The following is a 25,735-nucleotide window of genomic DNA, read 5'->3' on the forward strand; positions in this document are numbered from 1 at the left end:
TTGAGATGCTCATTAAACACTTTAGTAATTTCAAGTACACAGGAGAATGAATATTTGTGAATACCACCTTGCTACACAGATCCACCAAATCCTAATATTTTGCTGTATATGCTTCCTGTTTTTGTTAAGAAATATACCTGTATACCTCTGTTCCTCTACCCTAACCTAATTTCATTTTCTCCTCCTCAGAGGCAACTCCATCCTGAGTTGGTGCCTATGAGTTTCATCTTTGTTTATGTTTGCAACATAGGTACGTAGCTATAAATATATAACATATTTTGTATAAGTTATTATACTCATCTATCTGCAATTTGTTTTTTCATTCAGCATTATATTTTTGAGATTACTTCTGTTGATAAAACTGCTATAAATGGCCCTATTGTATGAGTATATCACAATTTGTTCATTCTGTTGATGGATATTTGTGTGGTTTATTTTTTGTGTGTTTGTTTTTTGCTATTACAAACAATGTTGCAACACACTTCCATCTTTCACAAGTGAACTTCTAGAGTTTACTCCTAGAAGTGAAATTGCTGGCTTGTGAGATATGTATCTCTTCAGTGTTGCTAGATGTTGACAGTTTATTCTTCAAAATGGTTATACCAATGAATACATCATCAACAAAATGTGAATGTTTCTCCAATTTTTCTACATCATCACCAGCATTTGATAGTGCTGAATTATTTCATTCTCACCAGTTTGATGGATGTAAAATGGTATCTCATTGATTTAATTTTTATCTTTCTGATTACTAGTAAGGTTGAACATATTTTTATATGTGCCGTTGGTCATTCAGATTTCCTCTGCTATCCACTGCTTGTTCATATCTTTTGCCCACCTTTCTATTAGTTCATAAGTGTTTTTCAGTAAGAAAAATATCTTCTCCCAGTTTGCATTGTCTTTTCACATTGCTTATGATGTCTTTTATTGAACAGAATTTAAAATTTTTATGTAGTCGGATTCATCAGTCTTTTCCTTCAGGAACATCCTGTAGGGGAGGTAAAATTTTACCTTTATACTCTTAGGGTTTTTTAGCAGGGCCTGAGAATTAAACTGATATAAGACAGACTAACAAGAGAAAAGCATACAAATTTATCTAAGTGTTACATGACATGGGAGCCCTCAAAAGACCCAAAGAAACGGTGAAACTTACAATCTTTTATACTGGGTTGAACAAAGAGAGGCAACTGTGGAAAAGTAACTAAATTATGAAGAGAGGTTAAAGGAAGATAAAAATTATTTTAACAGGGTCTGTTGGTACAGAATTCTCTTGGCTTTGATTCCCCATTGGAAAATGTTTTGTTTCTTCTTTTACTGGGAAGGCATCTTCCATATGGGAATTTTTATCTCCTGTTTTAGGAGGAAAAGGAGAGATAGAATGCCCTTCTCATATCTGATGTTTTTCAAGTGCCTGTAACTCAAAATAATCCTTATGCGAAAGTGGCATATTTTGGGATAGTGTATTCTGTCACCCTCCAATCCTTTGTGTCTTCGTTTCCTCAATTTTTCTTTTAAATCCCACCAAAAAAAGAAGCAATTCTTTTATAAAAGGGATTCTGCGATTTGTCATAATCTTTCACATTCCTAGAATTTACCTTTACTGGTCACCATGTGCTCTTGTTACAGCTGCATTCTCTAAGTTCAGTTAAAAATGATTTTTCTGCCTATGCTTACTGGGTCTGACATGGTGAAGTGATTGGTAAAAGTTAGCAGATAGATGATATGCACAAGTCATTCCCACCTTGCATGCCCTTAGTAGATGCTGCTAATTGACTGCATTAGTTTCTTCATTTATATGTATTCCCATGTATTCATTTATTCACTTATCCAAAACTATTTTTGGAAAATCTGCTATGTGCCTGAGTCTGCTTCTAACTTTTTCAAACCAGTTGTATTGGAATTGGTACTTGTGCATGTTTACCATCCTAAGCCTGTGTGTTTATGCGTGTGTGTACGTGTGTGGTATTTTTCACAGATCTGTGGATGAGGATGATAATTATCTCTTAGAATGAATTGAGTATCAGGTCTTGTTTCTCTGTGATTTGGAACTGACTACGTGGTATGGGAAAATCTGTTTGTTGAATTCATAGAAATATTATTCAGTATATTTGTTTAGGTCATACTTCTTTTGGTGGATGAGGTATTTCTTTAATAACTTTCTCAATTTCCTTCTCCATCATTATTTTCATGTTTTTGTATCTTGTTTTGCCAGTTTTATATTTTGTATTGTCCATTTGACTAAACATTTCAAATTGATTATAATAAATAGTGCATTGCAATAATTTATATTTTAAAATCCTTTATATCAGTTGTTAAATCACCAGTCTTCTTTATAAGTTTGTTGATTAATACCTTTTATTTATTATATTTACAAGGGTTTTAATCTATCTTATACTCTTTTCATAGAATGAGCATTTAAATTTATTTATTGCTACCAATTTTCTAATTTCTAGTTTATTTCTGTCCTTCATCTTTATTCTTCTCTGTCTGTTTTCTCTTATGTTGACGCTCTTCATAAGATTTTAAATCAAGTGCTTAGTTCACTTATTTCTTATTTCTAAAATAAGAGCACATAGATCTATATCTTTGCCTCTGAGTCTTGATTTGTTCATACCCCCCTCATTTTTAATAGGTGGTATTTTCAATTTTATATTTCAGAATTATTATCATGTCCTTAATTTTCTACTTGACCCTGTTGCTTAGGAGAATTTTTGTTGCTGTTGTTAGAAGTTGTCAGCCATTTATTTGTTTGTTGTTATTGTAAATTTTTATTTGTATATAATTTTAAACTTGCAGAAATGTTAAAAACTAGATTCACCTTTAGCCAGATTCACCATTTGTTTATATTTTGTTTGTTTCTATTTTTCTCTGATTGCTTTATAATTCATTCTCCATATATGAATTTTTTTTTGAACCACTTGAGAATAAGTTGCAGATGTACATACATACCTAAATACTTCAATGTATATTTCCTGGGAGAGACATTTTCTCTTATAAAACTTAGGAAATTTAACAGTTAAGAACATTGGAAAATTTCATATTGATACTATACAATTTTCTAATTCCATAGTCCATATTCAAATTGTCAGTTATCACAATATTGTTTTATATATATACTATAGTTAGAGTATATATACTATATATAATATAAATTATGTATAACAAATAGAAATAAATTTATATAATCTATATTTAAATTTATAATTAATTTATATTTAAATTTATATTTTATTTATTGTATATAATACATATTTTATATATATAGAGAGAGAGAGGGCGAGAGAGAAATTGAGAGTATTCTAGAATTTACCATACTGAAGATGACAGTGGCAACAGCTGAAATAGCTGAATGTTTACAGAAACTACTACAGATAGGGCACTCAGTATATTAGTATTTATTTTTTTCTTTTACTATGATCTAAAGAAGTTCATATTTATTTTCATATTTACTGTTGTTTTATTATGAACTTATTATATATTCAGAGTAGAAAAATAACACAAAATAACAATAATCACCCCAAATTTCAGAGCCTAGAGATAACCATTGTTAGTACTTAGATGTATATTTTCTAGATTTGTGCTTTCAGTCAACAAAATTTCTGGATTTTGGGACTTCCCTGGTGGCGCAGTGGTTAGGAATCCACCTGTCAATGCAGGAGACATGGGTTTGATCTCTGGTCTAGGAAGATCCCACATGCTGTGGAGCAACTAAGCCCGTGCGCCACAGCTACTGAGCCTGCGCTGTAGAGCCCGTGAGTCACAACTACTGAAGCCCGCGCGCCTAGAGCCTGTGCTCCGCAACAAGAGAAGCCACCATTATGAGCAGCCTGTGCACTGCAACGCAGAGTAGCCCCTGCTCGCCACAACTCGAGAAAGCTCGTGCACAGTGACGAAGACCCAACACAGACAAAATATAAATAAATAAATAAAAATTAAAAAAATATTCTGGATTTTTTTCTAGTTAAATAAAATATGAGTACATTAAAAATATGGTATCACACTATGTATAGTTTTAGTCTTCATTTAAATCTTAGTATTATATTATTTTACATACTTTATAGCTAATATTCATAACAACTTTGCAAAGTAGAGCCACATTTTTAGATGAAGAGTCCAAGGTTCAGAGGGGTTCAATAAATTGCCTAGGTCACGCAGCGGTAAGGAATGGAGTTGTAATCCAAATCCTGGACTGTCTGCCTCCAAAACTATAGAGTAGATCATTATTTTGCCCAAGGCTCCCTTTCATTGTTCTTTACTTATATCATTAACGTTTAGTTTTATTGCACTGTGGTGAGAAAATATATATATATAATTTTCTATATAATTTTCCTCTGGATTTACTTTTGGGACCTTATTTGAGAGTTAGTATATATGTACCAATGCCCGATACATTGAAAAAAATGTATAGTCTATGTTGTTACTGAGTTCAATATATATCTACTCATTCTAACATATTAATTGTATAGTATTCTTTCTCTTTGCATTTCTAACTTTGGTAATCCATGTCTTCACTGTGGGTTTTATATTTTTCTTTATAACCAGGAGCCTCCTAGCATCCTCCCTCCACCTTTTGGGCTTCAAAATCTCTTTTATATGATATCAACTTTACCAATTGTTTTCTTTTTGCTGTATGAGTTTCCTTGATAAGACTTTTTTATTTTTAGCATTCTGCATCTTTTTGTTATAGGTACCTATCTTTAAGCAACAAACATATTGTTGGGTCTTATGTTTTATTCCAATATGGGAATTTGTTTTTTGAGAAATGAATGGCCTAGTTATATGGAGTCCTCTAGCATGCAGATAACATAGTGATATAGTGATATGAGATGGGCTTGCAACTACGAGCTGTGGACTTTCTGCTAGTTACTTAATGATTCTGTTAGGAGACTACCAGTTTCCTTTTCTGTAAAATTGTGTTAATAAGAGTACCAACTTCACAGAGTTGTTGTGAAGAGTAAATAAGATCAAGAACACTCAGGAATAGAAGTATATTAAAGCATATTAAATTATTATATGTAGAAGGTAGTTATTATCTGCTATTATAGACATCATGCCTGGAAATATCATTCAAAGCAAGTATCTTGGCAATAGCATATAAAGCAAGTTCTTAAAACAAAGATCTATGTTCAAAATGGGGGTAATCAGCTCCATCCTTTTCTCTAACCGTGTCTCAAACTTCTCTCTGAGATAATGGGAATAACTTACAATAAAATGGCTGAGAAGCAGTGGTCCAGGGCCCCTGACGTGTTCCCAGGTTTCAGTTCAACTGTCCGTCGCTGCTTCTGGCTGCACTGTGGAGTTTTACAACTTGACTTAAGTTCAGCCCTGTCAGAAATCACTGCCTTGCTTTCCATTTAATTAAGCAAGCATTTAGGTTGTACAAATAAGTTATTTGCTTCCATAATGGGTATTGAAGATGCAGGCTTAGCTGGCCTGGCTCTTCTCATCAGGCAGGGAAAAACTGAAACTAAGGAAAACAAACGAAACAATGGTGGGTTTTCTACTTCCTGGATCGTGTAACTTGTACTACATCCAATGAAAGCCATCTGGTGGGCACCCAGACATGAGGACTGATTCTCAGCCTGTGGTTCTCCTTCTAGCCGTCCTCCAGTCCCTGCACAGCTGGAACCTCTGCATCAGTTACAGCTGCTAGGAATTGAAACTGAATTCTTACTCACTTCTGCTCCTAAGGACCAAAGAGGGACAGAGAGGAAAGCTAAGAAAGTCTGAGGTTTAAACTACAGCCCATTTTTAACTTTCCAAAATGGTCTTGGTATTTTCGGATCCAGATAACCTTAAATCAGACAATGCTGTATTACCATACTGAGGAATAAATATCCTATAATATTATCATCTGATAAACTCCAGAATAACTTGATTTATTTTTAGTTGCAGGAGCTTCAGGTAGGTCTCTGATGACTTCTCTTTGATCAGTCAGAGGGAGATATGGGTTCACTTCCCACCTGATGCAATAGAGCAGTTTTCTTAAACTTCTCTGATAATAATAATCATTTCATCTCTTGTTAAACATTATGTTTCCAAGTCTCTCCCTGGAGATTCTGATTCAGTGCATCTGGAATGGGGCATCAGATTTGTGTTCTTAACGTGAGAAAAGCTTGGGAAAAATCGGAGTAGAGGGAATAGTCTGTTTTTAGAATCAGACAGCTCTGGGCTGAAATCCTGGGTCTTTCACTTACTAGTTATGTGGTCTTGCACAAATTACTTAACCTTCCGTAACCTCATTTGAAAAAAAATGGAGATAAAAACATCTACCTCAAAGAGTTGTTGAGAGGATTAAAGGAACTAAAGCCTTTTATAGCATCTACTTTTCTGAGGCTGCTAAATCATTTCCACTTGGGTTAATTTGAAGATCATCTGTGAACTTATTTAGCACACAGGCATAATGGTTTGATTTTTTTTTTTTTTTTTTTTTTTTTACTTATCTTTTCCATTTGTTCAGCAGATGCTTATAAAGCTTTTATTTATTTATTTATTTTTTGGCCGCACCACATGTCTTGCGGGATCTCAGTTCCCTGATGAGGGATTGAACCCGGGCCATGGCAGTGAAAGCCCGGAATCCTAACCACTAAACCACCAGGGTACTGCCTGTAAAGCTTTAATTGTGTGCAAGAAACTGGGGTTCCCAGAACCCACTAAGCACCTCCCTGATGGTATGGTGTGTCCACATGGCCCACCCCAGGCTTTTGAAGGGACTGCCCAAATTTCTTGTGTGTGTGATTCTCTGTGGCAGGCTCCTAATTATTCAGGGGGCTCCCTGAGTTTAGGAGTGTAATTGTCTTATCCTCCCATTGTACTAGAAATTCCAGTTTTCTTGAATCCAATCAAATATATGTATATATATATATATATATATTTTCCCTCTGTAGCTTCCCCCCCTCCAGCTTCATTGAATTATTATTGGTATATGTATGTTTAAGGTATACAATGTGATGATTAGAGACATGTATACATTGCAAAACGATGACCACAATAAGGTTAGTTAACATCTCCATCCCTTGACATAGTTATGTTATATATTTTTTACTTGTGGGGTGATAGTATTTAAGATCTACTTTCTTAAAAACTTTCAATATATTATACAGTATTGTTGATTATAGTCACCGTGCTGTGCATTAGATCCCTAGACCTTATTTATCCTTTAGCCGTGAGTTTTGTACCCTTTGACCAACATCTAAAAATATGGGATGCTTCACAAATTTGCATGTCATCCTTGAGCAGAGGCCATGCTAATCTTCTCTGTATCGTTACAATTTTAATATGTATGCTGTTGAATCGAACACCATGTACATATATTTTTTCTTCAACAGAAAATATACATTTAAATTATTCCATTTGTTTTTTACACAGAATATGTTCTAGGTGCTTTGCATTATTCAGTTTCCCTTCCTGGCCAGAAAAACCTTTGTACTTTTTTTCTCCCATCCTAAAAGCAAAAAATCCAATGGATTTCTAGAGAATGTATTTATACTTCATTTATATTTAGCCTTGCTTCCAAAGAATTTAAGACACTTCTAAAAGATACAAACAATGCAAGATTTCTCCATAGTGACTGTATCAATTTACATTCCCACCAACAGTGCAAGAGGGATCCCTTTTCTCCACACCCTCTCCAGCATTTATTATTTGTAGATTTTTTCATGATGGCCATTCTGACTGGTGTGAAGTGATAACCTCACTGTAGTTTTGATTTTCATTTCTCTAATGATTAGTGATGTTGAGCATCCTTTCATGTGTTTGTTGGCAATCTGTATATCTCCTTTGGAAAAATGTCGATTTAGGTCTTCTGCCCATTTTTGGATTGGGTTTTTTTTTTTTTTCATATTGAGCTGCATGAGCTGCTTGTATATTTTGGAGATTAATCCTTTGTCAGTTGCTTTGTTTGCAAATATTTTCTCCCATTCTGAGGGTTGTCTTTTCATCTTGTTTATGGTTTCCTTTGCTGTGCAAAAGCTTTTAAGTTTCATTAGGTCCCATTTGTTTACTTTTGTTTTTATTTCCCTTTTTCTAGAAGGTGGGTCAAAAAGGATCTTGCTGTGATTTATGACATGGAGTGTTCTGCCTATGTTTTCCTCTAAGAATTTTATAGTGTCTGGCCTTACATTTAGGTCTTTAATCCATTTTGAGTTTATTTTTGTGTATGGTGTTAGGGAGTGTTCTAATTTCATTCTTTTACCTGTAGCTGTCCAGTTTTCCCAGCACCACTTATTGAAGAGACTGTCTTTTCTCCACTGTATATGCTTGCCTCCTTTATCAAAAATAAGGTGACCATATGTGCGTGGGCTTATCTCTTGGCTTTCTATCCTGTTCCATTGATCTTTATTTCTGTTTTTGTGCCAGTACCATACTGTCTTGATTACTGTAGCTTTATAGTATAGTCTGAAGTCCAGGAGCCTGATTCCTCCAGCTCCCTTTTTGTTTCCCAAGATTGCTTTGGCTATTCGAGGTCTTTTGTGTTTCCATACAAATTGTGAAATTTTTTGATCTAGTTTTGTGAAAAATGCCATTGGTAGTTTGATAGGGATTGCACTGAATCTGTAGATTGCTTTGGGTAGTGTAGTCATTTTCACAATGTTGATTCTTCGAATCCGAGAACATGGTATATCTCTCCATCTGTTTGTATCATCTTTAATTTCTTTCATCAGTGTCTTATAGTTTTCTGCATACAGGTCTTTTGTCTCCTTAAGTAGGTTTATTCCTAGGTATTTTATTCTTTTTGTTGCAATGGTAAATGGGAGTTTTTCCTTAATTTCTCTTTCAGATTTTTCATTAGTGTATAGGAATGCAAGAAATTTCTGTGCATTAATTTTGTATCCTGCTACTTTACCAAACTCACTGATTAGCTCTAGTAGTTTTCTGGTAGTATCTTTAGGATTCTCTATATATAGTATCATGTCATCTGCAAACAGTGACAGTTTTATTTCTTCTTTTCCGATTTGGAGTCCTTTTATTTCTTTTTCATCTCTGATTGCTGTAAGCCCTGCACACTGTTTTAACTTTTCCACTAGCCCAAGACTTTATGTCCTAATCAACCTTAGGGTCACTAAGAACCTACAGAAGAGTCATGAAGTACCACAGAAACTATGTGCTCTCCAATATTCCAGCCAAATACAAAATGAATCAGGGAATAAGGAAACCTCCTGCTGTGGAGTTGATGATAGCTAAGTGGAAGAGCTGGGCCAAGGATCAGCCAGTCCCCTGGTCCAGAAGCCATAACCATGGCAACACTAGTGATGGATGCTCTACTCCTACCAGAAATGACACCCTTAAGAGGCACCAGGAAAGAGAGGAGGCTGTCATATTTCTGGGCTCTTGGTAAGGGAAGTTTATGTAATTTTTATGCAGAATCACTGGGAAAAAATAAACAGCCTCTTTCACATTAACCTTGCAAACCCAAATCTACATAGTAAAGGCAAATATCCAGACGCACGGCCTGGCTGAGGCCAGATGTGAGTCTCTTGTATAGGAAACCTGTAGCCTGCTGCAGATTTGCCTTTTATTCTCTTTACTTTCTAGTGACAGTGCTGCGCAGAACTTTCAACAAGAAAAGCCCAGAGGAGGATAGTTGCTTTTGAAGCCACCATTCTTGTCTGCCTCATTCATTTCAAACAGGGGTACTTCTCACAGAGATGAAGGCCTGTGTACAAACAACAATGCCCATTGCACTCTCTTGCCACCAGCTGTGATGTGGTGTCTTTTGAATTCTGCACAGAAGCTTCCTTGTTTCAGAAACTGATTGATGGTTCTTCTGAATGAAGAAGGCAACAAGAACAAAAAGCAGGGCTCCTGGTAAGGCAAGGTACTTCAAGAGAATGGACTTGAAAGCACTTAAAATAAAAGGTAAACACAAGCCTCTGTGAAAGTAAAGCAGTTCTTAAGGATCTCCAAGTGTTTGTGCAAATGTACATAAGCTCCTTGGAGACATCTGACTTGGGATTTTAGACTTTTTGGTGGAGGAAAAAAAATTAAATCCAAATAGATGTCGTAAAACAGAGAAAACGAATTGAAATAAAAAACATAGGCAGCCCGAGTTGGATTTAAGGCAGTGAAACAGAAAACAGTGCATTGAAAGAGCTTGTAATGAGGCACCTCTGCAGAGAAGAGGGCAGGTGATTTCTCTTTAGAAAGACATGGAAAGGCCTTCAAAGACTCCTTACAAACACCACTGGCAGTGTTAGGACCTGCTCTGTGTGAACTCTGAGAGATGGGCCTCCTCTTTCCATAAACCCTTGTCTTTCCCTTTTGCCTAACAGATAGAAACAAACCAGTTAAAAACAGCCATAAGAAATCTAGCCACAGTAAATACTTCTATTATAAGAAACTCTATCAAACTCCCTGTTGGTCAGCATTCTTCATGAGTCTGTGTTGGGGGCACAGTACTGGCTGAGGAGCAGGTCGCGGGGGGGGGGCGTTGTGAGGGTTGGAGCGGTGGGGGAGTTAAATGAAGCAGGAATCCCTGTCCTGGTCAGTGTCAGGTTCTTACACACTATGTTCTCATTAAAAAAAAAAAAAAAATTGCACCAGCTAGATGGTATTCCACTGTGTAACTATCTTAGGGTTAGTATCTCAGTTACACAGAAAAAAAGTTAATCACATCAGACACTCTCGGTTGCCCACCCAGCAGCCATTCTCTTCTTTAATTTTTTGCCTGCAGAGCCCCAGTTTTGATTGGGAGTCCTCCTGCCCTTATTGTGATTCAGGGAAGGGTGACCCTATCCCACACTCCAAGAATAAATCCTGATTTTGTTTTTTTAATGGTGGCTGAGGTAGGCAGAGTTTTGAGATGGCTCCCATGATCTTCACCCTCTGCTGTTACTCCTGTGATCATGGCCAAAGGCAGATTACCTAGGTGGGCCTGATCTAATGCAGGAGCCCTGTAAAAGCGCAGAATTTTCTTCAGCTGCTGGTAGAAGGAAAAGTTGGAGAGATTGGAAGTATTGATATGCGAAGGATTCAGTGCACCGTTACTGGTGTTGAAGATGGAGGGGGCCACGTATAAGGATGGAGAGCCACCTTTGGAGTTGAGAGTGATCCCTGGTGGACAGCCAGCAAGGCCATGGAGACAGTCCTACAGCTACAAGGAACTGAATTCTGCCAGCAATCTGAATGCGTTGGAAGTGAATTCTTCCCCAGAACTCCAGATGAGAGCTCAGCCCAGGTAACACCTTGATTTTAGCTTTGTAAGTCCCTAATCAGAGAACTCACTCAAGACTTCCTGGACTTCTGGCCTATAGAGCTGTTAGAAAATAAACGGGTATTGTCTTAAGCTGCTAAGCCCGTGGCTATTTACAATGCAGCAATAGAAAACTAATAAAGCAACCTATAGTGTCAAGAAATTTATATTTCTGCTGGGGAGGAATTAGTTTTCAGCTCTGACCCTAATCAGGAATCAGCAAGTTACCTGTGGCAGAGGCTGGTGATTAGTTATCCAATAGCCACTCCCAGCTTTTGCCTTTGTGCCCACACCTCCCTGCTTCCCCCATGAAAGTCACAAATACCAGATTCTTGCCTTTCTCCCGCCCTTGCTGCTGGGTGGTCATGTGACCTGGATCTGCCTTTGGATACAGTCATGTGAGAACATGAGGATAGAGCTGTAGCAGCCGTTTTGTAGCCGTGAGGTGAGTAGCCTAAGGATGGTGGAGTGGAAAGAAGGAAAGATCTTGGTTCTTTCAATGCAATTTTGTTTTTCTTTTGTGACAATTTTGAGCTAAGGTGCCAACTCTGGAATTGTGTACTTTCAGATCTCTTGTAAGATAATTCTCTTGATTAAGTCACTCTCAGTTGGGTTTTCTGTGGCTTGAAGCTGAGCATACCCTTACATGTGCTTTCTACTCTAAAAAGTGTGGTAGGCAGAGTGCAGAGACATCTGAGGTAGAGTGAGTGTAGAGGTTGAGGAACAGGCTTTTGGCACAGGTAGGAAAGGGTCCATAGGTATCCAGGGGCATGAAGGAAAAATATTCCCTGAGATTCTTCCCCAATGCAAGAAACTGTATGTGGCACTAGTCATATGGACTTGGACCATTCATCTAATCTTGGTGAACCTAAGTTTACTTTTCAAAGTGAGGATAACAACACCTATGTCACTTGGTTCACTTGGTTTTATGAGGATCAGATTTGATTGTGTATGTGAACTTGTACTGGAAACTTTAAAAGGAAGCTCTGTTGTAATATCAGAGCCACACTTGGTGCCTGATACCTAATATGTGTGCTCAATAAATATTTGTTGGGTGGATGTGCTGTGCCTGTTTGTCTACGTCAGGGTTGTTTGCATTGCACTGTGAGCTTGGGGGTTGCACTGCTGTCTGACTAATTGCTCCATATAGCACCTGCTCCAGACAAAACTTAAAGGAGGATTTCACTAAATGCTTTCTTCTTGGCAGTGATGTATTAGGTACTGCAGCCTGGATAGGGAATTCAGCTTTTGTCTTCTATGTATTTTCCACTAAATATGCTGTGACGAGGTGTCTGTTTTGATCAGGGACACTGTCAATTATTCCTCTCCCTTCTTGACTTTCTCTGTGATTTAGGGTGTGAAGACATCTGTTGGCTTTAACCTATCACTGTTGTGTGAGATACTTTGGCTCCAATCAGCAGGGCTGTGTCCAAGGCAAGCTGGCCCCCTGTGAACTCCCAGGCTGCTGAATCAGTCATCTGCCAGGTGACAGGTGGTGCCTTTGAGACATTGTGGAGCAAAAGGAGACAGTAACACCTGGCACTTTAAAAACTTCCCTATGCCAGACAAACCAGGAACTTATTTGTTTCCTTTAGGCTTGCCCCCTGTAACATCAGCCACTTTCCCAAGTCCTCATCCATGGTTCATATTTCATTGACTCTTGGCCTCTCCCTGCTGGACTCCTGGGACTGTGGCTTGCCACTGATTCTGTGACAACACCTGGTTTTGGTGTTGCTGTGCTCCATGCTACACTGGGTATGAAACACGCAGAAACATGACTGAGGGCAGACAGGCCGACATCTGAGAAAGACTTATTTCAGTTGCTCCCCAAAAGGAATTATATTGGAATAAGGCAAGAGAGAAGATTAGGTGCTTGGAAGCTAAAATGCATCAGATTACAGAGACTGGAGACACTGAAGTCTGGATGGCTTAACAAATAACAGTGAAGTTGAACATAATATTTAAGTACCAAGACATAGATGGTGTAGCACTGATGAAATAGGATAGGGGTGTGTGCGGGGGGGTCAATGACAAGATTGTGCGGCCAAGATGAAGAGAGGCAAAGAAGTAGATGTTGATCTTGAGGAGCAAAACCATGGTTTGGAAGCAGTGGGCTTGAGAATGAAGAATGGGCACCAGAGTCAGAAGAGGACCACTCTATCTCTTACTCTTCCTGGGATCCAGGAACCCCTTGGGCCTCAGTCTCCTCATCTGTCAAGGGAGACCCCAGCACTTCTGGCCTCACAGGGTTACTATATGTTTTTGATGATCTAAAACGAACATGACAATAGTATAGACAATACTATGAAAACATAATGTACATTGCCTTCCCCTTGGCATCTTTGTTTATTTCCATGTGCTTGATGTAAAGCAGGAGCAAGGTGTTTCCTAGGCTCTCCATTGTCACTTCTAAAGCTGCCACCTCTCCTCTCCCGAGGCCATGACGAGAGTTATGGGCATGGTCTTGAGGGGGACATTCCTTAGACAACAGCAGGGATGATGTCAGCTCCTCTTAGGGCGTCACAAGGCATCCCCCACTTCTGGATGGCTCAGAAGTTTAGTTGTGAAAAGTACTCAGGTTCTGAAGAGCTGGATTAAAGACATATGGTCTTGATTTACAGTCACAGGTCATTTTGGGCAAAAATGAGCAGTGAGGAAAATTGGTTTGAAATTAGGTCAGTATCTCCTACGTTCTTAAAGTTGGGAGGAAACCTAGAAGGTGCCTAATGAACGGCCACTTGGGGTCTGAAGGAGCCTGCTGGTACAGGGTCTCCCTGCTTCTGATGTTTACACACGTTTATGCCCTTTGTCACGTGATATCTGTCAAATGTTTGTCTCCCTCTCGCTCTGTCTCTGTCTCCCTCTCCCTTTACAAACAATATTTCTGGATCTCCTCATTTGTTTCTCTTTAGCCACTCTCTCTTTAGATGTATTCAAGTTTTTCAAATTTAACTTTTAAGTAAACTTTTTATTTTGAGATAGCTGTAGATTCATGTGCCATTTTAAGAAATAATTCAGAGAGATCTCATGTGCCCTTTACCTGGTTTCACCTAGTGCCCTGCATCTAGTAAACATTTGCTGAATAAGTGAACTGACTTCCACAAACATGACACTGACTGCCCTATTTGGGCAGCACTGTGCTGGGTCCTGTGGGGTTAGGAGGAGGAATTGTGGCAGGAAATGCCCCTGCCCTCATGTGGTCTACAGTGCCTGACTCGGGCGTGGCCTGGTTCACCTACTTTTCTTTCTGGCCTTACCCTCTGGGGTGCCCAGGTCCTACGTGTGCCAGCCCCAGTGGGACCAGTTGGAGCTTTTCCATCCCAAGCCTATTCCAGAGGTGAGTCAGAGTGTGCGAACTCTCACCCCATCCCCTTCCGCACCCAGACACACGTGCCATTTCCTAAAGGAAAGCCGTTTTTGTAACTGTCAGAGTTGGACTTGAACTGTCAAAGTATTCAAAAGCACCTCGAGTCACAGTTCTATTTTTCCAGCATTGCTGTAAAAATATCATGACTTTTTCATCAAAATTGAGAATAACAACAAAGAGCAGCTGAGAACTAGGTGAAAAAGGGGCGAAAGGCGGCAATGGCCCCGAGACAGCAGCAAGATGTTTGAATGCTGTGGACAGTGGCACATGTGGGCATACACCCCGCTTCCCGCTTCCCCCATCCAACCTCCATCTCTGCCCCCGCACCCCCTCCTCATCCCTGCTGTGCAAGACTCAGCTGGGTTTCTCCCATGGCCACGGTGCACGAGGCTGTCCCACACACAAGCCCAGATGGCTGCCTTTATGATGGCTCTGTGATGCCTCATTACCCATATTATGTACTAGTATGTGCATCTCATGTTAAAGTAACGGTATTGACTGTGCTGGGGTAATGGATTGGCTAGTTGCTCTCTTTCTGAGCAGTTACTCAAGCTTGCCATCTGGCGAGTCTAATAACCAGGTGGTGAACCTAAATAACCTCACTTTGGGGGTAGAAGGGACCCCAGTCGGTTCTGTTCTTGCCATCTGCAGCCTCCTTCTTTTGGATCGAGATGTCCAGAGAATCAGTCATGCTATTTCTTAATGGAGTAGCCATTTGTTATCAGAAACACTCCCACTTCACTTACGCAGAATTCTGCTCTCCAGCATCTTCACTAGTTTAGAATACACATAGGAACCAGGAGCCAAGCCAGAAAAGGCTTTGTGCAACCGAGAATACCAGGAAGCTCATGTAATAAAGCTCATGGGCCTCCCTCATGAGAAAGCTTCCTTGAGCCTTTACTCTTATTTACACCCAGTGATACCACGGAGTTCATCTCACTTCCAAGGATTCAGTATATTGGAGGCTGCAGAGGAGAGGGCAGAAGAGGGTGTAACACAGACATATACTTTGATAAATAATGAGGAATACCTGAAAACAGTGAAAGGATTGAAAGCAGACGCAAGAACTAAAAACACAGCAAACCGGGGTTGTTTGGTAAGGGTCAAAGTATGCTACAGCCCTGGACTATTACCCCCAAGAACACCACATTAAAATAATGGAGTCTGGAATAATAAACCTGTGTTAACAGCACTGTTGATTGTGATTGGTAGATAGCATCTTAGGGGCAGGGACCCATGTCATACATTATGGAGATGTCCTCTCTAAACGGTTAACATAAAAAAGTTGGACACACAGGGAATTACATGCTCCGCTTTTTGAGAAAAATCATGTGTCTCTGAGCAAAGTGAATTAATATATTACATCAGTTTTTTAAAGAGACCAATATTTTTATTATCATAAAATAAGGTAGTTTCATTGAAGAAAATTTAGAAAAATATATAACCAAAAAGAAGGAAATAAAATATAGCTATAACCCCCACTTCCAAGATATAACCAGTGTTAGTATTCTGTTTGCTCTCTTGTTCTCTCTTCACATATATTTGTATATGTATATCCATTTACCTCTCTGACCTTGCCTGCCTATCTACAGCTAGTTGAAGTTATACACAAGAATACGCAAGTTTAAAAAAAAAAAAAAAAGAATACGTAAGTTAATACATAAGAAATTGAGTCACACCACTTTGTAACTTGTATTTACCCCCACTTAATGCACAGGTAAGAAACTTTTCATGTTAATGAGTAAACCTCTTCAGCATTATTTCAATGGCATTGTATTCCATGCTATGATAGCCATCCAAGGGTTTACAGTAATTCAGTGATTATTTATAAAAGCGTATTGCACAGCAATATCTGGAAGATAAAACAAAGTGTGATCAGCATGAGCCTTTCTAACCACCACCAGCCAATTTCACTACGGTGGCAGCAGAATTGAAAGCTTCAAAGCTGGGCCTTTTTGTCTTCATGAGCCATGCTGGCTGCCTGCCTCCTGTTGGATACTTAGAACGCTCTATCCGTTAGGATGCTTTTGGAGGTAACAGAAAACTCAACTCAAAGCAGCTAAGTAATAAGAAATATTATTTCACATTATAAAAGTCCTGGAGAGAAGGCCGATCCAGGGCTTGTTAATGCAGTGACCCAAAGGCATCATCAAAGATTTGTGTTTTTCCCATCTTTTTTCTCTCCTGAGGGGGTCCCCAAATTTTGGCAGCTATTCCAGGTACCACATGAAGACATGATAATATGCAGAGGCAGAACAGGGGATGGTCTCTTCCTTGTGTGTCTTTTTAAACAAATTTATTTTTAATTGTGGTAAAATACACATCACATACAATTTAACATCTTGACCATTTTTAGGTGTACAGTTCAGTAGTGTTAGTACATTTACATTCCCTCATAACCACCCTTCTAGTTAGTATCTTACTCTGTGAATTTGACTATTCTATGTGCCTCTTATAAGTGGAGTTATACTGTCTGTGTCTTTTTGTGACTTCCTGTAATGACCTCAAGGTTCATCCATGTTGTACCATGAGTCAGAATTTCCTTCCTTTTTAAGGCTGAATAATATTCCCTTGTCTGTATGTACCATATTTTGTTTATCCATTCATCTGTTTATCTATTCATCAGCCCAGGGGACACTTGGGCTTCTTCTACCTTTTAGCTATTGTGAATAATGCTGCTGTGAACATGGGTGTACAAATATCTCTTCAAGAGTCTGCTTTCAGTTCTTTTGGGTATATATATACTCAGAAGTGGAATTACTGGATCATATGTTAATTCTACTTTTATTTTTTGAGGAACTGCCAAACTTTTCCATAGTGATTGTACCATTTTACATTCCCACCAAGAGTGAAAAAGTATTCCAGTTTTTCTCCACATCCCTTCACCCTCCACTTTTTGGGATAGTAGCCATCCTAATGGATGTGAGGTGGTCCTTGTGTTTCATTTTAAGACTGAGGAAACATGTACTCTCACTTCTCTTGTCCCATTGGTTGGAATTATGTTCACACGCCTATTTTTAAACCAATCACTGGTAAGAAAAATGCAACTGTGATTCATTTTTGTAGACCAAGCAGCACATACCCTGGGGCTGGGAGCGCTGAGCCCCTCGAAGCATGGCTGCACGGAGTAGGGAGGATTGCAGGTTCTGTTAGGAAGGAGGAAGCAGGGATGACTGAATGTCACTTTCTGATTTCCCTTGACTTCACTAGGGTTTAGAGGGGCCCTCGTGTTTGCATCCATGTAGACGTTACCCCAGCTTCGTAAAAAGAGTGCTTCAAAGTAAGATCACTTTGAACACCTCAAGAAAGGGTTTATCATGTAAATATAAACAACAGACAACAAAAAAGCTCTCACACAAAATTACCTCCTTACGTGATGAAGTAAAAGAGAGGAAAGAAGTTATCACCCACGCACAAAGGAGCCTTTAAGAATCTCATCATCTTTCCTCCCAGCATAGTCTCCCCTAACCCCCACTCATTTTCCGGACTTCAAACAGGATTGAAATGACAAGGTATCATACGCCAACTGCTTGCTCCTTAGGTCTTCAACTCTAATGTGCATACATAGCACCTGGGGACGTTAAAAATGCAGATTCCCATTCACTAGATCTGGGGTGGGGCCTGGGAGTCTGCATTTCTAATCAGCTCCCAGCTGATGCTGATGCATCTGGACCGAGACCCACATTGAATAGTGGGGATGTAGAGCATAGCAGAATCCTCTGGAGGGCCTGTTAACACCCAGCTTGCCAGGCCCTGACACCAGAGTGTCTGATTTAGTAGGTCTGGGCTGAGGCCCAAGAATTTGCATTTCTAACCAGTTCCTAAGTGATGCGTATGCTGCTGGGCCAGGGAGCATTCTGATGACTACTGACTTAGAGGATAGTCACTGGGGCCAGGTGACGAGCTTTGCACCCAGAGGCCCACTTGGTCCCTGCGTAAGCTCAGCAAGTGACTTTACCTCTGAACCTCAGTTTCCTTATCTGTAAATCAAGGATGATAACCCCTCCTACCTTAGTTGACTTCTGTGGGGCACTGCGCATGCATTATATAACGTCTACAATCATTACTCACTCTTCCTTTCAACTGGGTAGGATTGAAATGTGCACATTTGCTGCTCTTCAGAAAATCTTTTGGGAAGTGAGTTATTCCTCACCTCAGGCGTGTTCAGAGAAGCTCTCTTCTTTCATTTGTTGTGCCCTGGAACACAGAAACCTTCCCAGATATACTTTTTCACCATGCCGTTGATTCCTCATTAAGCGTGGGGATGCTGGGCACTGCCAGCCTTTAACCTGGATGCCCAGTGAGTCCTTATAAATAAAGAATGCAAAAAACCTAATGAGAACAGCATCATCTTAGGCTGCAGCAACAAGACCTGTCTCCCTCAGCTTCCCGGGAGGGCGCGCTCTCTGAAACCTCAGTCTGTTCTGGCTAGCAGAACAGAAAAAGCAGCTCCCAGCATCCCAGGCAGCACTCAGTGTGAGTGCTTTAATCATATGCAAGGCTGAAGAAAGGCAGGAAGCAAGCAGACCCCTGCAGACAGGCTTTTTACCTGCTTATGCCTTCAGGCTGAGAACAGAGCTCAGTGGCTGGAGGACATTTCAGGCAGAGCAGCCAGCAAGGCTCAGAGACAAGAGGCAGTAAGGCATTGGGCAGTACCAGCTGAGGCCCCCCCATGGCCAGGGTGTGAGTGGGCTACAAGGTGGGGACCTTCGCAGGGCCAGGTTACACAGGGACTTGTATGGCTTGTTCCCACAGATAAATAGAGGGAGGGCAGGTGTATTAGGACAATTTTGATAACAAGTAATAGAAATGAACTTGCCTTCACTTAAGCTGAAAGGAGCCTTTAGTTAAGGATTCAGGCTGTTTCACAGAACCCAAGAGCAGGTTGCAGCATCCCTGAGGAAGGCGCGGAAGCAAAAAAGCATACTGGCTCATTCTCTCCTCACTGACATTTCATCCCCCATATGAACTTTCTCTGCTTTTACAATCCACATGGGTGATCAAAAATGTTTATTCCAAAGCACCCAAGCTGATACAATGGCAGGTTTTGGATTTAGCCATCTCAAGAGATACTGTTTCTTAGTCCCAATTTCAAATATCTGGCAAAGAGGCTCTGATTGGCCATCATGGGCAGGTTCTCAGCACTGGTCCAGTCAAAGGCTGCCATGGTGGTAAGATGAGACGTATTGTCCAAAATGGCTGCCTGGGCCCTTGGTTGTGGATCAAGGGTGGGCAGTGAAAGGCTTATTCATGAATCAGGTGGACACTCCAAAGGGACTACCTCAGAGGAAGGGCAGAGCAAACTCCATAGTCTGTTCCCACCTGAGGTGCTCTGATTGGACCCTTACGTGCAGTACCTGTTCTCTCCCAGCCAGCAGTAGAGGGAAAGGCAAGCACAGGACCTATGTTTGTAGGTTTGGGCTGAGAAGATAGGGATCTACCTCCTGGAGCACTGGTGTAGGACAGCTTTGGAAACACTACTGAGCTCTGGAAAGTGACACAATCCTTAAATAGCAATGAGAGCAACCTGGCTACCATCACTTTGGAAGCTGAGAAAATAAATGACAGCAAACTACCAAAATAGTTTTTCTTTTGTTTTTTTAATTGGAGTATAACTGCCTCACAATGTTGTGTGAGTTTCTGCTGTACAACAAAGTAAATCAGCTATATGTATCCCTATATCCCTGCCCTCTTGGACCTCCCTCCCACCCCCTGCATCCCACCCATCTAGGTCATCACAGAGCACTGAGCTGAGCTCCCTGTGCTATACAGCAGGTTCCCACCAGCTATTTTATACATGGTAGTGTATTTATGTCAATCCTGATCTCCCAGTTCGTCCCACCCTCCCCTTCCCCCCTGTGTCCACATGTCTGTTTTCTATGTCTGCATCTCTATTCCTGCCCTGCAAATAGGTTCACCTGCCATTCTTCTAGATTCCACATATATGCGTTAATATATGAAATGCTTCCCTAAAATTATGGTTTTTAAACATCAAACAGCAAGTTAATGAAAATCAAAATATAAGGAAACTTCACTCACCCATGATCTCACTCTGTTCTCTTTGTTCCCTCTTTCCTTCCAGCTTTCGTTCACATGCACACAGAATCTTATATAGCTTTAGAGAGGATAAACAACATTTTGTATTCCATATTATGTAATGACTAGCTCCCGTGCTGCCTTGTCATCTTCTTAACTATCTTTGTCGATATGCCATCCTTCAAATTAAGTGTGTTACACTTAGCACATAATTAAAATTTGAGACTGTGAATCTGGAAGGAATCTTAGGAAATCATCGAGGCCCAAAAGGATGAACCTGGAGAGGAGAGTGAGTTCCCCAAGGTCACAGAGCTGCTTAATTCCAGACCCAAGGCTAGATTTCATTCATTTTTCCAAACGTATGTTTATAATTACCTACTTGATGTCAGGTGGCAATAGGTTTCATCTTACTTCAGATCCCTTTTCACCACCTTGCATGATCTAATTAACATGTGCTGGCTATGAGCCATTTCTTATTTTTCTTAACAGAGGAAAGAGTGCTTTTTCAACTCACTGTCAGGAATAGAGGTTGTGGAGCTGAAATGAGTAACAGCAATTTTAAATTGGACTGGTTTCGTGACTGGTAGATAAGTCAGCGTGCAAAGACATTTCTGTTTCCCAGGTTTGGCTTGCTTTCTCAACGCCCTTTGCAAACTCCACAGGGATTTTTAAGCTTTAAGTCTGGGTAGAAGCTTATGCAAGCTGTTAGTCACCTTTTTAGATGAAAACACCACAGGATTATGCTTGAAAATGTTCCGTGCTTCACTACAGATTCCTTTGGAGTAATTCAGCTATAGTATGATTTTGAGGGAGAAGTGATTGAACAGATACATTTCAAAACACATTTGCATTTGAAAACGGGTTTATCAGCTAAAAGAACTATTCTTGAAAGGTACACATGCAGGGCAAATTTAGAACAAGCAGAACAATTTAGACATGGTAGCTATGAATTGCCCCAAAGCTTAAAATACTGGGGGCTTTTGATCACACAGAATCCTGGGCATGGATTGAATCATGAATATCTGGTGTTTTACTCTGGAAAACGTATTGGAACAGGAAATCTTGTCATTGCTCTGTCTCCACAGATCATTCCAAAACATTCTAGGCATGCAACATTGCAATTGTAAACACACATTTGACCAGAAAAAAATAGTGAAGGAGCCTAAATTTTTGGTATAGAGAAGAGGGGTGGGCTCTGAAGTCAGAGTTTGGGTTGGTATCTTGGTTTTACTACTTACTGCATATGTGATCTTGACTGGGTCTCAGTTTGCTCATCTGCAAAATGGGGAGAATACTCTTTGATTCATAGAATTGTTCTGTTGATTTGATTGTGTTAAATCATGTTACATAGCACCTCTCAAACTCACATGTGAGCACAAATCACCTGGGATCATGTTAAGATGTAGTAGGGACAGAGAAACACAAATACTGTATGATCTCATTTATATGTGGAGTCTGAAAAAACTGAACTCACACAAGCAGAGAGGAGACAGTGGTTGCCAGGTGCTGGAGGGCAGGGGAGATGGGGGAGATGTTGGACAAATGGTACAAACTTCCAGTTGTAAGAGGAGTAAGTTTGGGGAGCTAATTAAAGCATGGTGAGTATAGTTAACAATTCTATATTGTGTACTTGAAAATTGCTGAGAGAATGAATCTTAAATGTTCTCATCATAATAACAACAACAAAATGGTAATTTTGGGAGGTGAAGGATGTGTTAACTAACCTTATTATGGTGAACATATATACATATATGTATATGGTAAACAATATATACATGCATCAGATCATCACATTGTATGCCTTAAACTTACACAATGTCATACGTCCATTATATCTCAATAAAGCTGGAAAGAAAAAAAGAAAAAAAAAAGATGCAGTAGGTCTAGGGTGTGGTCTACTATCTGGAATTCTAACAAGCTCCACTGATGCCCGTTGCTCCTGCATACCCAGTCCTTTCATTTCTTTCCCTCTGTTCTTGAGAAGTCTTCCAGACCTTTGTTCTAGCTATTCTTGTCGGGTTCTTGTGATTGACTGCACATACACTTATAGGGTGTGTGTGTGTGTGCATGTGTGCGTGTGAGAGGGAGGTGGCAGAGATGCTGAAATGGTCATGCTCACGTTTGGAAAAAGCAGTTCCATCTCAACCATATCTTACACAATGACTATTACACTTGCCAGTTAAAGGAAACTGAGTCTTTCCAGGGTTAAAAGGGCCTTAGGAGCAATTAGTCAGTCAATTTATTTTTATTTTTTGAAATAAATTAATTCAATTTATTTATTTATTTATTCATTCATTCGTTCATTTGTTTTTGGCTGCGTTGGGTCTTCGTTGCTGCGCACAGGCTTTCTCTAGTTGTTGTGAACGGGGGCTACTCTTTGTTGCGGGCTTCTCATTGTGGTGGCTTCTCTTGTTGTGGAGCACCGGCTCTAGGTGCATGGGCTTCATTAGTTGTGGCACACGTGCTCAGTAGTTGTGGCTCGCGGGCTCTAGAGCACAGGCTCAGTAGTTGTGGTGCATGAGCTTAGTTGCTCCACGGCATGTGGGATCTTCCTGTGCCAGGGATCAAACCCGTGTCCCCTGCATTGGCAGGTGGATTCTTAACCACTGCGCCACCAGGGAAGTCCCTAGTCAGTCAACTTAAAGGTTAGGCTCACTGTCAGAGCTTTCAGAGGGTGTCCCCTCCCTTCCTCATTCCCCAGTGCCTCTGAGCAAAGGAAGCTTCCTATCCTCACAACTTGTATGAAAAGACTCCTCATTCGAGTGCTGTGCTTCTCTCTCAGCTTCCTCTGACCTCCGTCCGGACTCCCTCCAGCCTCTGTCCTTGTGCATTTGCTGCAGACACATCCACGGTGGTGTAACTTGGGCTCTGATGTCTTGGCACCTTCAGGGCTTGGTGGTCCCCCCTGTCAATCTTTACTGGCCTTATAGGTCCCCTGAGCACCAACCACATCCTCCACCTGGTCACTTGGCCTCTCACAATGGCCACCCAAGGTGGGCCCCTTGCTCTCAGCTCTGTGTCCTTCTTTGTCCCTTGCCAGGTGGAACTTCCAGACACCTCCACACTTCGTGTGAGCAGAGATGTTCAGGGGCACTGAGTCTTCCTGCACATCCCACACCGTCATCTCTACCTGCTGTGGCTGCTCCGTGGTGGCACAGATGCAGGGCAAGTTGCTCTCCCCGGGAATTCCAAACAGGAAATGCGCTGGATCTGCCCTGGATTCAGCTTTTCATTCTTCCCCTCACAGTTTCTATCTGTTCCCACTCCCTGCCCTGAGCTAAGGCTTAGAGGTAAGGGGGTTTCAGGCAGCTACTTCTTCCTAGGTTCATCCTTTCTAGAGCTCTCCACCTCCTCCCAGGAAGGTCTCTACTTTCTCTTTTGTCCCTTAGAAATTGTTCTACATCGTATCTTTCTTCTTTCTTACTTAATGACTCTTTGATCTAGGTGGATCCATCCTACTGCTCCTTCTCTGAGGCAATAAACCTCATGCCCTAACCAGCACAATGGAAAGGAAAAGTGGAAAGGGAAAATTTTTGCTCACTGATAAGAAAAAATTAGATTAAAAATAGTTTAAAGATATTATCCTTATTATATATTATAGCTACTGCATATACAATAGGAATGAAAAATGAAACTCCTTTGCTTTCTCTTTTGTCCTTAGCAGACATTACCAATCTATCACATCACACAGTCTTAGAAACCTTCTTAACACAGTGTTCCAGCCAGCCAGGAACAATCAACAAGGGCTGCATTTGGAGATAGAAACTCTTTTCTATCACTAGTATAGAGTTATGCTTGAGGAAGGTAAAGAAAATAAGCAAAATCTAAACCTCACATCCAGATAGGCAATGCAAGTTTTAAATTTGGGAACTGTATAATTAGAAATCACTTTAAAGTATGAAATCATCACCCCACACAATGATCATTCACCCTCTTCTTGTATCACTCTAATGACGGGGAGCTCACTACCCATTGATAGTGAATTGCATTTTTAGACTATTCTAAGTAGTAGAAAGACATTCAGTATTTTGTACCTGCTCATTGCAACTGGATTCTACACATAACATATTTAATTCCCATCCGTACCATTGCCCTTCAGCTCCCATTAGTGTCTCTTTTCTATGTTTAATCTGCCTGGTTCTTTTCATTGGAACGGCCTCCAGCCTTCTCAATAGCTTGGGACTCCCCTCTGGATTCTTCCCTATTTAATGAGCCTTCCCTTTTAATGAAAAGCCAGGGAGGTAACTGTAATGGGGAATCGCCCCTCCCTCCCTCTACTGTGGGTTTTTTGTTTGTTTGTTTTTTGTTTCTTTTTTGAAAATTGGACACAGAAGTTGCATGTGAAGGTGCTGATTGCGGGGGATGTGTAAGGGTCCCTGCCCCCTGCAACCTGATGCTGTGTGCTTAGAAACTCCAGCTTGTCCTGGTACACATCCTCCTTTTCTCCCTCTCCCCACATCTCTCTCTCTCTCTCTCTCTCTCTCACCCACCCATACACACACCCACCCCTCTGGGTGGCATCATTTCTCAGCTGGCTACTCAAAGCTTGTACATGCTTGTTTTGCTGTTTGTTTGTCTAAACTACAAGCTTAATAAGGAGGCTGCAGGAGAAAATGATTTAAACTCAGTGCCATTGAAATCACTTAATTTTGAGAGATCTGTGCAAGTATCATATTGAAAATAGTTGGGAAAGTCCTGAAAGGGGCTTGCTAATGCCTCCTTCGTTTTGTCACCAGACGATTTGATGCTGTTTATTGGGGTGGGAATCCAGCAGAACCTTATAGCTGGTGTTAAGGAACTGGGGTTAAAAAGAATGGTGATAATAAGAACAGCCAACATGACTGAGCATTTTCTATGTGCCTGACTGGCCCTATTCTGCCTGCTTTATATGTATGAACTTATTTACTATTCACAAGTTTGGCCTCTTGCCCAAGGTTGTGATCTACTAAGTGGTGGAGCCAGTTTGAGCCCACATGCCCTGGCTCCAGAGCCAGCACTGTAAACACCACATAATCCTGTACATTAATGGTATCGTCTCTAATAACCTCCAACTCATGTCAGCAGACGTAAGCACATTTACCAAACTGTAAAGCAAAATTCCCAAACTCTGTGGTTAATGTCTTCCTGTCTCAGTTCCTTCA

The 25,735-nt window shown here is 40.4% G+C and overlaps 1 protein-coding gene and 1 non-coding gene across 3 annotated transcripts in view; both read right to left on the reverse strand.

Annotated features, from left to right (window-relative positions):
• Positions 1-5,468, reverse strand: part of LIPC (lipase C, hepatic type) — a 174,770-nt gene extending 169,302 nt beyond the window's left edge. For both annotated transcript variants that reach the window (XM_007165943.2, XM_057544382.1), the window contains exon 1: positions 5,206-5,468. The gene's annotated coding sequence lies outside the window, so the exon portion shown is untranslated. The remainder of the gene's footprint in view (positions 1-5,205) is intronic.
• A 1,726-nt stretch (positions 5,469-7,194) lies between these two features.
• LOC114238384 (U6 spliceosomal RNA) lies at positions 7,195-7,301 on the reverse strand. The gene has a single exon (XR_003623773.1). It is a non-coding gene; the product is annotated as a U6 spliceosomal RNA (small nuclear RNA).
• Positions 7,302-25,735: the final 18,434 nt, after the last annotated feature.

This window comes from Balaenoptera acutorostrata, chromosome 3 (assembly GCF_949987535.1).
Source record: "Balaenoptera acutorostrata chromosome 3, mBalAcu1.1, whole genome shotgun sequence".
Classification (NCBI taxonomy): Eukaryota; Metazoa; Chordata; class Mammalia; order Artiodactyla; family Balaenopteridae; genus Balaenoptera; species Balaenoptera acutorostrata.